Source organism: Mus caroli, chromosome 18 (genome assembly GCF_900094665.2).
Source record: "Mus caroli chromosome 18, CAROLI_EIJ_v1.1, whole genome shotgun sequence".
NCBI lineage: Eukaryota > Metazoa > Chordata > Mammalia > Rodentia > Muridae > Mus > Mus caroli.
In genome coordinates, this window is record NC_034587.1 from 39652792 (window position 1) to 39664491 (window position 11700).

Genomic DNA, 11700 nt, shown 5'->3' on the forward strand with positions numbered 1-11700 from the left:
GGTTGTGAGCCACCATGTGGTTGCTGGGATTTGAACTCTGGACCTTTGGAAGAGCAGTCGGGTGCTCTTACCCACTGAGCCATCTCACCAGCCCGTTTCTTGTTTCTTGCATCACCTTCTTCAAAATAGGAATGAAAGCAGAAAGTGTCCTCACTGCTCAGAACTTGGCTTTTCTCTCAGCACAATAGGGCTTCCTTGGGAATCAACTCCTTCCACTGAAGCACTGTCCTAGAGATGAAGACAATGAATATGGAGAAGGGCAGGGAGCATTGTCAGCATCCCACAAAACTGACTAAGGTAGGTAGTGACTCTGAAGTGTCTGATTTCTGACACCCAGGGGGCACCTCTGCTTGGGAGCTTAAGAAGAAAGAGGGACATTGTGGGGCTGGAGAGATGGCTCAGTGGCTAAGAACACTTGTTCTTCCAGAGGTCCCAGATTCGATTATCAGCATTCAATGATGCCATCAATAACTCCAGTTCCAGAGGATTCAACACCCTTTTCTGACTTCCATAGGCACCAGGCACGAACACTGTGCACAGATATACATGCAGGCAAATCACTCATAAACATGAAGTAAATATATCTAAAAAAAGGAGGCACACTGCCATATGAAAAGATGTAAGTTAAAAGCCGTGCATATTTAGTATGCTAGTTTTTTCCTTGAAATATTGCTCCTTTGTTAACAGATACCTCTACCATTACAGAATGTGAAATCCCATGGAGTCATACACTTGATGTAGCCTCTAAATACTGTGCTTGGTACAGTGGTCCTGGAGACCCCTGAGACACTGACTAGGCTGTGGACTTTGACCCCAGACAAATCCTTTTAGATAAGTATTATTTTAAACTTAGGGGGCACCCTATATATGACCTCAGTCTCACTGGTGTCAAATTTTAAGAAGTGGACATTGATCCTCATATTATGGGGGGATAGAGTTTGTGTTATGTTTGAATTAATGATGCACCTATTATTTTTATGACTATAGATATTTTATCAAATAGGAAAGCAGATCGCAACATTCTAGGGTGATACAAGCTCAATAGAGATGTTTCCATTGTCTTACCCAGACCACTCCCTCCCAAGTGATGTTTGAATTTGGTCAACTAGCAGTTGTACGGTAGTGGGTAACAACATGGGATGTCTATGAGTTGTTCGTCAGGGTGGCTCTTTTTGGTCTCCAAATACATGCGACTTTTACTGTTGTTGGTTGCTCAACAGAACTCGGGAGTAAGATTGTGTTGCTGAGGACATCACACATACTTGTAGGATACAGAGAAATCAAGCTGGGACTAAGCTGGGGCTTCCTCCTGGTGGCCAGCCCACATGGTGCTGGAAGGGGCTTCATGAGCTGCTGGGAGAGAGAATTCAACCATTTTATTCAGTCATGGATTTTTCACGCTACACTATCAACCTGCCCTGCAAGCTGTGGCCCACTTGTGTAATAGCCGTATGTCTTTTACGGAGGTAACTAAGTCCTTTCTGATTGGCTTGAGGGTGGCAAGGTCATAAGCCCCAGTAGGGAAGAGCCTATTGATGTTGTGCTAAAAGGACACATGATGGCTAAGCTGTTCTCTAAATATTTATGCCCACACCTATCACTTAATGCCTTGGTCAGTTACCGCAGGAGCTCGTAACTGGTCATAGTGCTGAGAAGAAGTGACTGTCGCGTGCTTAACCTTAAATAGTACATGTATATCGCTCCCTGAAAGGTCCAAAGAATGCTGTGGGAGAGGGGATGGAAAGGATAGAAGAGCCAGGGGAAGGGGCAGGATGCTGTGGATGATGTCTTTAAGGCATGAAAAAGCTGATGTACTCAAACTCACAGCAGCTGCAATTACCCACACAAGAGTGGGCCAGCATCCTACCACAGGGTATGGAGGGGCTTGGGCGGGCCTGTGAAACTGCAGTCCATCCCCACATGCATACAAGAGGATTTCCAGGCAGTTAATGATTGTTGTGGAAGGAAAAACATTTTTTTTCCAGGTGCTGCTAAGTTGTCTTGCTTCTGTAAACAATCCTTCTCAAAAGATCCCGTGAGCGAGTCTAGTGAAATCAGTTGGGTCGCCCTCTCCCAACATAAAAGGACAACTCGTTGGATGAATGAAAGTGAGCAGGAGAGGATGTGTGGGGCAAGAGAGGGTGGTGGGAAGTGGATAGGATCAAAACACATTGTATACGTGCATGGAAATATATGAAGCTATCCCGTATTGCTGATGTATGCTAGTAAAAAGTATATGTTAAAAAGCATTAGAAACTTCGTTGTCAGAATGTCAGGGCAGAGGGAACCAGTTCAGAATTCTGTCCCTTACCTAAGATAGGCAGGGCAAGATAATCTTAAATCTTAAATACAAACATTCCTTTGCATGTTAACTGTGTCTTTCCTAGAATAGAGTACACACAGGACACCAGGGCAAGCTGTTATGGGAGTCACCTCTGTTTTAAAGGGAAGGCAGTTTAATTACTCTGACGCTAATGGCCATGACTGTGAAGGGCTAGGTGGTATAATGGTCATTAGAAACATGTTCTATTGGCCATTTTGGGGGTGGTGGGTTTCTTTAGGGACACTAGAAATGTCAGGTAAGGATTATGGCCCAGGGTGATGACAACAGCAGCCACCTAACATCTGTGCTCTCCACACACTCTTCTCAGTGCTAAAAGGCTGTTTATCTCCACCATGACTGAAAGGCTACCATATGGCCAAGCTGGAATAAAAAAACGCCTAGTGAAACCCCTTAATGAAAGGGAGCTTGGGAATTAGCAGTGAGGGGTCTCTTCTTCTCTTCCACTCAAAATGTGTTGAAAAGGTCATGTTTCCCAGTTGGGAGGATCTTACTGCTAAGAAGGGAACTCACCCTGTAGCTAGTTCACTGATATTTCAGCCAGAGCGAGGGACACCCTCATAGGCCTTCTGAAAATCAAAACTTTTGCCGAGCCTCATGTGCCTGTGTGCATCATTCTCTCTGTGCACGTGCATTTGGTTGTGTGTGTGTGTGTGTGTGTGTGTGTGTACTATTCCCCCCCCCCCCCCCCCCGTTATCTTAGGGCTGAGAAGAAACACTGAGACATAAAGGCACGGAAGTCCATTTGTCACTCTGCCTGCACAATGACTCTCAAGGGAGCCTTAACAAGGTGCTGTGAAGTCCAAGTCCCCTCCTCGCCCAGTCCCTTCCTTGCCCCTACATGATTCTGGAGACACTAATTTGACACCATTATATCCTCCTCACCCTCAGGCTCAGCATGACATTCCCTCCCCCACTCACCTCTGGGCACATCAGGGATGTGGAGAAAGGAAGCCGAAAATGGGATAGATTGATAGTCTCAGCATCACACGGCTCTTCATTTGCGCTAGATACCATGTCAGTTATTTGTCAGCCAGAGATATCATTGCAGGCGAAATCACATTAAGAGGAGCCTGGAAAATGAAAGGTTGTAAATTTCAATCCAGTACCATCTCTGGCAGCTTTGGAATTCAGTGCCAGTTCCTCAGAGGTATTTAGCTTTCTTCTCTGGTGTCTTCCCAGTGTCACCCCATCAGGTGAAAGGGGACCTGCGAATGTAAACACAAGGCTTTCACTTCTAAAAGTTTCCTTGTAGTTCTGGAGTTTTGACCGGGTCTGAAACAACACTTTTCTCCCAGTCAGCTCCTCAGGGAAAGCATTTCCGACAGCCCTAGATGGTACCCAAAATGGCTGGCTGAGAAGATGGCAAATGCCATGAGTTAAATATAGCCTAGCATGGCACCTCAGAATGCCTGACAGACAGACCGTGGGGGCGCAGGCTCTGCTGCCAGGCAGTGACTCAACCTCTCCCAGACCGTCTCCTCATTTTGTGAGTGAGACATCAATCATCAATTCTAATGCTTGCTGCTGTAGGGATTGATTGAATTTGTTGGTCTCCATTGCAAAGTTCCAGTGGCCAGGCTTAGGGAGCAGCTCATTTCTTTTCTTTTCTTTTTTATTGGATATTTTCTTTATTTACAATTCAAATGTTATTCCCTTTCCCAGTCCCTCCCCTGGGGGAACCCCTAATCCTACCTCTCCCCCTGCTTCTATGGAGGTATTCCTCCACCCACCAACCCACTCCTGCCTCCCCACCTCCCATTCCTCTACACCCCCGGGGCATCAAGAGCTACCCTTTTCTTAATGCCTTACATTCAAAGTCTCTGTGGGTCTGTGTGAAGCTGACTGTGCCTGGCTAGTTTCCTGTCAACTTGACACAAGCTGGAATCACCAGAGGGGAGGGAGCCTCAGTTGAGAAAATGCCTCTATAAGATCAGGTTGTCAGTTCTAGGGTAACTTCTTAGTTATTGATGCAGGAGAGGCCACTCCTGGGCTGGTGGTCATGGGTTCCATAAGAACTCAGCCTGAGCAAGCACACAAGCTGCGTTAGTGGCTGACTCCAGGTTCCTGCCCTGCTTGGGTCCTGCCCTCACTTATTTGATGTTGGATTGTGATGTGGAAGGGTTCCATGCCAACTTGCTTTGGGTTATGGTGTTTCATCCTAACTAGGACACTGATATTTGGCCAGTTCTATGCTATAGTAAGGTGTCACATGCCCTTCTTTGTCCTGTTCCTAAAACGTCACACAATTACCTTCATTCATTCCCTCAAAAAAACGCTAGCCCAGGGACTGTGGCTCCATTTGCCCGTGAAGTACGTGTGCCTGTAGGAGCAGCTAGCTGTGTATAAGATGAGCCCCCGTTCTCCAGCTGTTCCTGTGGTGGGAAGGGCAGAGGCACACAAGGACAGGCAGTGTGTATTGTGAGGGTGGTGAGCCAGGGCAGGGAAGGAAGAAGGGGTGGGGGGTGGGGATCTGAGCTGCTTGTGAAGCCTGGTGGAAGGAGGACCCAGTTCACAGAGAGAACATTCTGGAGCTTCTTGCCTGCTGAGGGAAAGAGGAGAGGGGCAGGAGACTGTGGGGTGAGGTGACTCGAGAGAGAGGCACAGTCTGGGACTTAAAAGTCTGATGGATGTGGACTGTGTTTAAATTGTATGCAAAGTTTGTTTTTTTTTTTTAATTTTGCAAAGATTTCAAATATCTTGCTATTAATTTCCCCATGTTTTTATATTACTTCAGCTTTTTTTTCTAGACTTTTAAAGCAGGCATAATTTATCAAGTTAAAAAGGAAAAACATTTTTTTCATGCGGAACGATTTCACATTTAACTTAAAGATTATAAAACTTGAATATCAAGAGTTAAAGTTGCTGAGGGAGGCTCAACACTTATTTGTGGGTCCAAAATAGCCCTGAGGCCTGAAATAAGAAAACATCTCTTTTATAAGCTATTACAAAACTCTCACTTCAAAAATAAGTATTTTTGGTTTTTTGAGACAGAATTTTTCGGTGTAGTCCTTGCTGTCCTAGAACTTGCTCTGTAGACCAGGCTGGCCTTGAGCTCAGAGATCTGCCTGCATCTGCCTTCTCAGTGTTTTGAAGGTAAGTTAAAGGTATGTATTACCACACAGCCTAAAAAAAATAAAATAAATATTTTGCAATGTATACAATTTTACTTACACTCAGAAGCAGTTTTACATCATTCAGAAACTAAGCAGACTTTAGAAATGACAATGGAAGTAGTTTTGTCTTCAGAAACCAGAGATTATACCAGAAGATAAAGCTTGAAGCCTGGCCCCCTCTGCAGAGGTCAGAAAGGAGGATGGGTACTTGGCAGGTTGTGGTTGGTCGTGTGGCTGGACAAGTGGGTCGGGGGAATGACAGACAGGAAAACTAGAATTCTACTGCAGTAGAGGCTCAACCCAAGAAAAACCTGCAGTAGGAAGGTATTGGATTGAGAAGCCAGAGAGCTTGCTGTGAGATTACAGACTAGGGGTAGCTATGGGTGCAAAGTTGGGGAGAGATAGGGAATAGGCACAGAGATGAAAGGGCTCCTTTTTTGGCCAACAATTGGCTATTGCTAGGAGTGATCAGAGTGTGGGGACCCTTGAGTAAAAGATGGCAGGTGGTTTGGGTGGCAGTGGTGGCTCACACCTTTAATCCCAGCACAGGAGGAAGTGGCAGGTGATCTCTGAGTTCAAGGCAACCTGGTCTACAGATCAAGTTCTAGGAAAGTCAGGGCTACACAGAGAAACCCTGTCTCAAAAATCAAAACAAACAAACAAACAAACAAACAACCAGCCAACCAACAACAAAGAACAAACCAAAACACCCGAAAAGCAAAACAAAACAAAAAGTGTCAGGTGATTATAAACATCTCTTATGGTCAGCTGGTACCCAGAATCAACAGTGTTGAGGACGGTATGATTCTAGCAAAACAAATTATTTTAGTTCTGGAAATGAATTACCATGGTTTTGGGAAATTGTCACCCGTTAGCCAAAATGCCAGAGCTGTGGCTAAAGGTAGCAGGGGATTGTTTTCATCCCTCCTATAGAGAGTAGATGATGGGAAGAAATGTTGTTGGCTTGGACTAGAGTGGTTTGAGTGGGAATAGTAGGAAATGGGCGGAGTCTGGAGTTTTTCAAGAGCCTCAGTCAAAACCTAGAGACACATTGATAATCTTGTTACCCATAATGCATCAGCCTGCCTGCCTTGGATGCTTTCTTGCAAGCTGTGCCTCTCTGTGAGCCCCAACTCCCTTTTCATCTGGGCTCCCCTTCTTCCATGTGTTCTGCATGGGAGCTGGGTAATTCTGAGCAGGGGAATGGTACTATTTTTAGAGCTTTATATTGGCAGCCTCCTGAATGCCCAGACCTGTGCTAGTCCTTTAAAGAACTATGGAAAAACTTCTGGAGCCATTATTATGCTAATGTTCATCGTGAGAAGAGTGCCATTATGCTTATATGAGCAAAGACATTCCCTTTCTGCTCTCCCCAGGCTTTCTCACGGGACCGTGTTTCCTGGAATAGCATCGTGGTAACTCAAAACAGGGTTGTTAGGAGCTCACATGCACTGAACATGCTGCCTAACATCTTGAAAGCTAATTTTCTATGTGTGAAAAATGGGAAATCACTTTCTAGGGCACTTAGGAAGATTCCAGGAGGCTTTGTGTGGGCTCTGGCAGATGTACAGCCAATTGAAAGTAAATTAGCTCATACTGCTATCGCTATGCCTACTATTGTTTTTATTGACTTGAAGAAGTCTTACATCTACTAAAATGGAACGGAACACATGGGTCCTGGTGGTTTGCCTTTTTCAGATGCTTATAGACTTAAGAAGTATGAACGACTTTGATAGGCATGCCCACCAATCTCTTGATGTAATGGTGACAAACATTTTCAAAGGATAGCCAACTGTTTCTAGCGGTCTATCAGACATGGAGAGCTTACTTATGTAAGAGAGCTTTGGAGTCATCTGCCTTCAAGCCTCACCTGCATACCCAATTCTTCTATGCCATCCTGGCCTGGTGCTCAGGCTCCTGAGAGCTCTTTGATATGTTCAGTGATATTTGTTTCAAAGGATTTCCAAGCCTGGAATGTCCTATTCTGTATCCCAGAGTTTACTCACAGACACCGACATTCTTCTTCATAGCCATCTCTTCTTCTTGGCACCTTCATGAGAAGATGGGATATCGGAAGTCAATGCCTCGTAAGAGAGTTTGCAACTGGCTATTGTGAGTGAGAATATTCTTTCATGTATTGAACTGCAGCTGACTTTATTCAACCTCTATTGGTTTAATATTGCTGAGTTGTGAGGCCAAAAGAATGTTTGACTTTATTCTTTTCCCTCCTTCCCTCCCTCCTCCCTCCTCCTCTTCTCTTCCTTTTCTCTATGGTAGAGAGAGGAAAGGACATATCAGCTCAGCATAAAGAAAAATTTGCCTTGGCTTTGGGGTCATGGCTGTGTTGAATTCTGGTGAAGTCTGATATGTAAATCACAAACTTTGGTCACTTGCACCCTTCCCACTCTCTTCAAGGTTGACTTTATATTTCTTTCTTTCTTTTTTTTTTTTTAATGATTTTAGAGCTTTATTGTAGAAAGGCAGAGAGAAAGAGAGAAGGTAGAAAAAGGGAGAGAGGCTGGCCATGGCCATGTGGGGGGGGGGGGAGGGAGAGAGAGAGGGAGGGCTAGAGAGTAAGAAAGGTGAGAGCTTAAAGAGTATATTTATTTCTTATTAGATGCAACTTAGAGTTCATTTCCTGTAGGAGGTGGGAGATCTTATTTTCAAAATTCTCTTTGAGATATAGAGTCAGGGAAAAGGATCTTGCAGCAAAAGCAGGAACCTAGGCTAGAGATGCAAAAGAGATGTTGAGTATGGACCCAGTGTAGACCAGGACCTTTGGAAGGAGTTTCTTCCCTATTATAATAGAGCTTCATGACTCTGTTACCAACTTTGTATAAGCCACTCTCCACATCAAGTTGTTATTCTGATCAGGACAGGGAAGCAGAGCAGTAGGTCTGCACAAGGAGGTACTGATGGGTTCTAACTTCGTAAATAAAGAAAATAGTCTATATGCGGTGACGGTTAATATTGACAGTCACTTTGACGGGATCTAGCATCACCTAGGAAAAAATCCTCTGGCCACGCCTGAGATGGATTATCCAATTAGGCTGACTGAGGAAGGAGTATATACGCTGATCATGGGTGTCACCATCCCATAGACTGGGGTCCTGGACTAAATAAAAAGGAGAAAGTGACTTGAGCCCCAGCATCCATTTCTCTGCTTCCTGACTGTGGTTGCAACGTGAGCAGCTGTCTCAGGCTCCCACACCACGGTTTCCTTGTCTTGGTGAACTGTGAGGCAAACTAAACCTTTCCTTAGGAACAAAAGGTGCTGCCAGAGTCACTGAGGAAATTATGGGTTGTGTGTTGGGATATTCTGTGGTTGGCAAAGACTTGGAACCATAGGGAAATATGCTGTGGTTTTCAGACCAACCAAAAGGTATTTCGCTTCTCCCGCATTGCTGTCTAGATCCAGATTTGGATTGCTTTTCTGGTGGTAGTGTTATTCTAGGTCAGAGGACATACTTTTCTAATCTCAGTTGAATTCCTTAAAACATTCTTATTTTTATTTAAGTGCATATGTGCAGGTACCCATAGAGTTCTGAAGAGGGTGTTGGATCCTCAGGGGCTGGAGTCACAGGTGCTTGTGAGCCATACTGTGTGTGGGTGCTGGGAACCAGACTTAAGTCCTTTGGAAGAGCAGCAAGCACCCTCCATCACTGAGGCGCCATCTTTGTCTTTTAACGCAGGGACGACAGTGACTTGTGGTGACAGTGATGGGATCTGCCATGTAGGTACTGTTTACTGAGCAGTTAATAGTAGTGAGACATGGTCTGACAGAGCTCTGAGAGTTCATTTCATGAAAGTAGTTTCTTTCTTTCTTTTTTTTTTTTCATTAGCAGCATATAGGTAAAGCCGATAAAAAAAAAAGTTCAGGTTGTGAATTACACAGTAGTCTATTTGGAATGGGAGTTCTGTCTTAGCTCCCTCCACCTCCTCTGGACTAGAACTAGTATTCTCTAAATTGACTCTGTACCTCAAGGCACCCAGTGCTCTTACACTCATTGTTACTCATCGTTTGGACGTACAGAGGATCTTCCTGTAGCTGATCGTGGTGACCTAAATTCAGAATCTGTCCACCTATAAGGTTGAGAAAGATGAATGACTTTAGTCTCCTGGAACTGTTATTAGAAAGTAAGTATGCTAACCTATCAAGCAACTGCAGGGAAGAGAGAGAGAGAGAGAGAGAGAGAGAGAGAGGTGTGCTGCAGGGAGAGGGAGGGCATGGCTTAAGAGGAGAGCCATGATGGATTGGCTTGTACTGGTAAACAAAGATCTGAGCCTGGGGCAGGCTGGCTGTTGGGAATTCAGCCCAGCTATCCAATGACTCACATAGTGGCTGTTCAGCTTGAGTCTGTGACATTTGTACATTTGATGGGATTTTATGAGACATTTTACAGCATACACTTCTCTGCCACTGTTGAGAGAAATGACCTCATGAGAGCCAACCTTCTTTCTTGTTCCATTTTATGAGATGGGTTCTTGCCAAAAAAAAAAAAAAAGCTTTTGAGCTGGGAGCAAAGCTCAGGGTACGGCGCCTGCCTGGTGTGTGTGAGCCCCACCACTGCTTGTTCTCCAAAGCTGCAAGACAAATAAGGTGTTTTTTTTCTGCAGGTTTATCTGCCCACTTAGTTTTCCTAGTGTTCTACAGATATCGGCCAGCCTCACTCAGGTAGAAGGCCTTCACATCTGGCTTCTTTCCTCTTTCTTTCTCTCTTTCTTTCTCTCTTTCTTTCTTTCTTTCTTTCTTTCTTTCTTTCTTTCTTTCTTTCTTTCTTTTCCTTTCCCCCTTTTTTTATTGGTTATTTTACTTATTGACATTGCAAAATATTATCCTCCTTCCCAGTTTCCCCTCCAGAACCCCCCTATTCCTTCCCTCTCCCCACTGCCTCTATGAGGGTTCTCAAGGCACTGCATAATTGAAGGAATTCTTTGGTCTTTTGGGGCAAGAAGCAGGAGTGACAAAGCAGGGACTGTTCTGGAATACTTAGGTACTTGAGGTCTGCTTGTTTCTGAGTTCTTTGTGGGTTGTTAAGGGGTTGGGAGTAAGATTTAATTTATGTCCTGTCTTCCTGTCTTCTCCGCTGCTATCTGGGGCAAGCTAGGAATCTTTCTGAATCTGCTTTCCCATCTATAGAGTGGGGCTAGCAACGCTATTTTATAGGTTTGCTGTGATGGTTTTTGAAGTATTTAGCAGCACCTGGCTCAGAGTAAACTCTTCAGGACTGACACTGATGGTCAGAGATTAAAGCTGCCTCACCATTTTCCCACCTTTGTGTAGTGTTGAGTGGTTGGTCCCCGTTATGGTTTGTCTATGCTCAGTCTAGGCAGTGGCACTATTCGAAGATGTGGCCTTGTTGGAGTAGGTGTGTCACTGTAGGTGTGGGCTAAAGACCCTCAGCCTAGCTGCCTGGAAGTCAGTATTCTGCTAGAAGCCTTCAGATGAAGATGTTAAACTCTCAGCTCCTCCTGCACCATGCCTGCCTGGATGCTGTCATGTTCCAACCTTGATGATAATGGACTGAACCTCTGAACTTGCAAGCCAGCCCCAACTAAATGCTGTCCTTATAAGAGTTGTCTTGGTCATAGTGTCTGTTCATAGCAGTAAAACCCTAACTAAGACATTCCATTTTCCTTGTCATGTATAATTTCTTTATCCATATCACTTTCTGTTTTTATTTCTTCTCTGGCCCTTAAAGGGAAGAGGAACCCACCGGTCCACAGTTTAAACACTTGTGCTGCATTGGAGTCAGTCCACGGTGTAAGATGATAGTAGTTATCCCAGCTCTTAACCTCATTTTGTTTACATTCATCAAGAGAAGACCGCACATAAGCAGGCATGGTGGCTCATGCCTATAATCTGAATTATAATGAGACCCCCACCCCCAAAATATGTATCTAAGTTTCCCACCTCCTTCTCACTCTCTTCATCCAGAAAGAGAAAAGAGAATGAGAATATATCTAATTATTCTTTGCCTGCTTAACCAAAACCCTAGAGTTCGCTTGCCCTGGTAAGTTCTTTTTGAACTTCTTGGGTTTCCCACTCCATTTCTGGAGTTTGGAAAGTGGTCTGCTTTGTTCAAGATATATGCTTAAGGTTGAGAAAATATGGATCACCCTATGAAAACATTTAGGGACTTACCAGAAGGAAGGAAGGCAGAATCTTGGGTAGTGAAAACAAGTGTTAGCTGCATTAAAAATGACATTTTATGCTTTTTCATATTTAGTGATGTAAATGGA

At 44.4% G+C, this 11700-nt stretch overlaps 1 long non-coding RNA gene across 1 annotated transcript; it reads right to left on the minus strand.

Moving 5' to 3' along the window:
- Window positions 1–1107: 1107 nt before the first annotated feature.
- Window positions 1108–7478, minus strand: LOC110285186. Its single transcript, XR_002377028.2, has 3 exons — window positions 7328–7478; window positions 3263–3414; window positions 1108–1353 (listed from the first exon to the last, which is right to left on the minus strand). It is a non-coding gene; the product is annotated as an uncharacterized LOC110285186 (long non-coding RNA).
- Between the last annotated feature and the right edge of the window lie 4222 nt (window positions 7479–11700).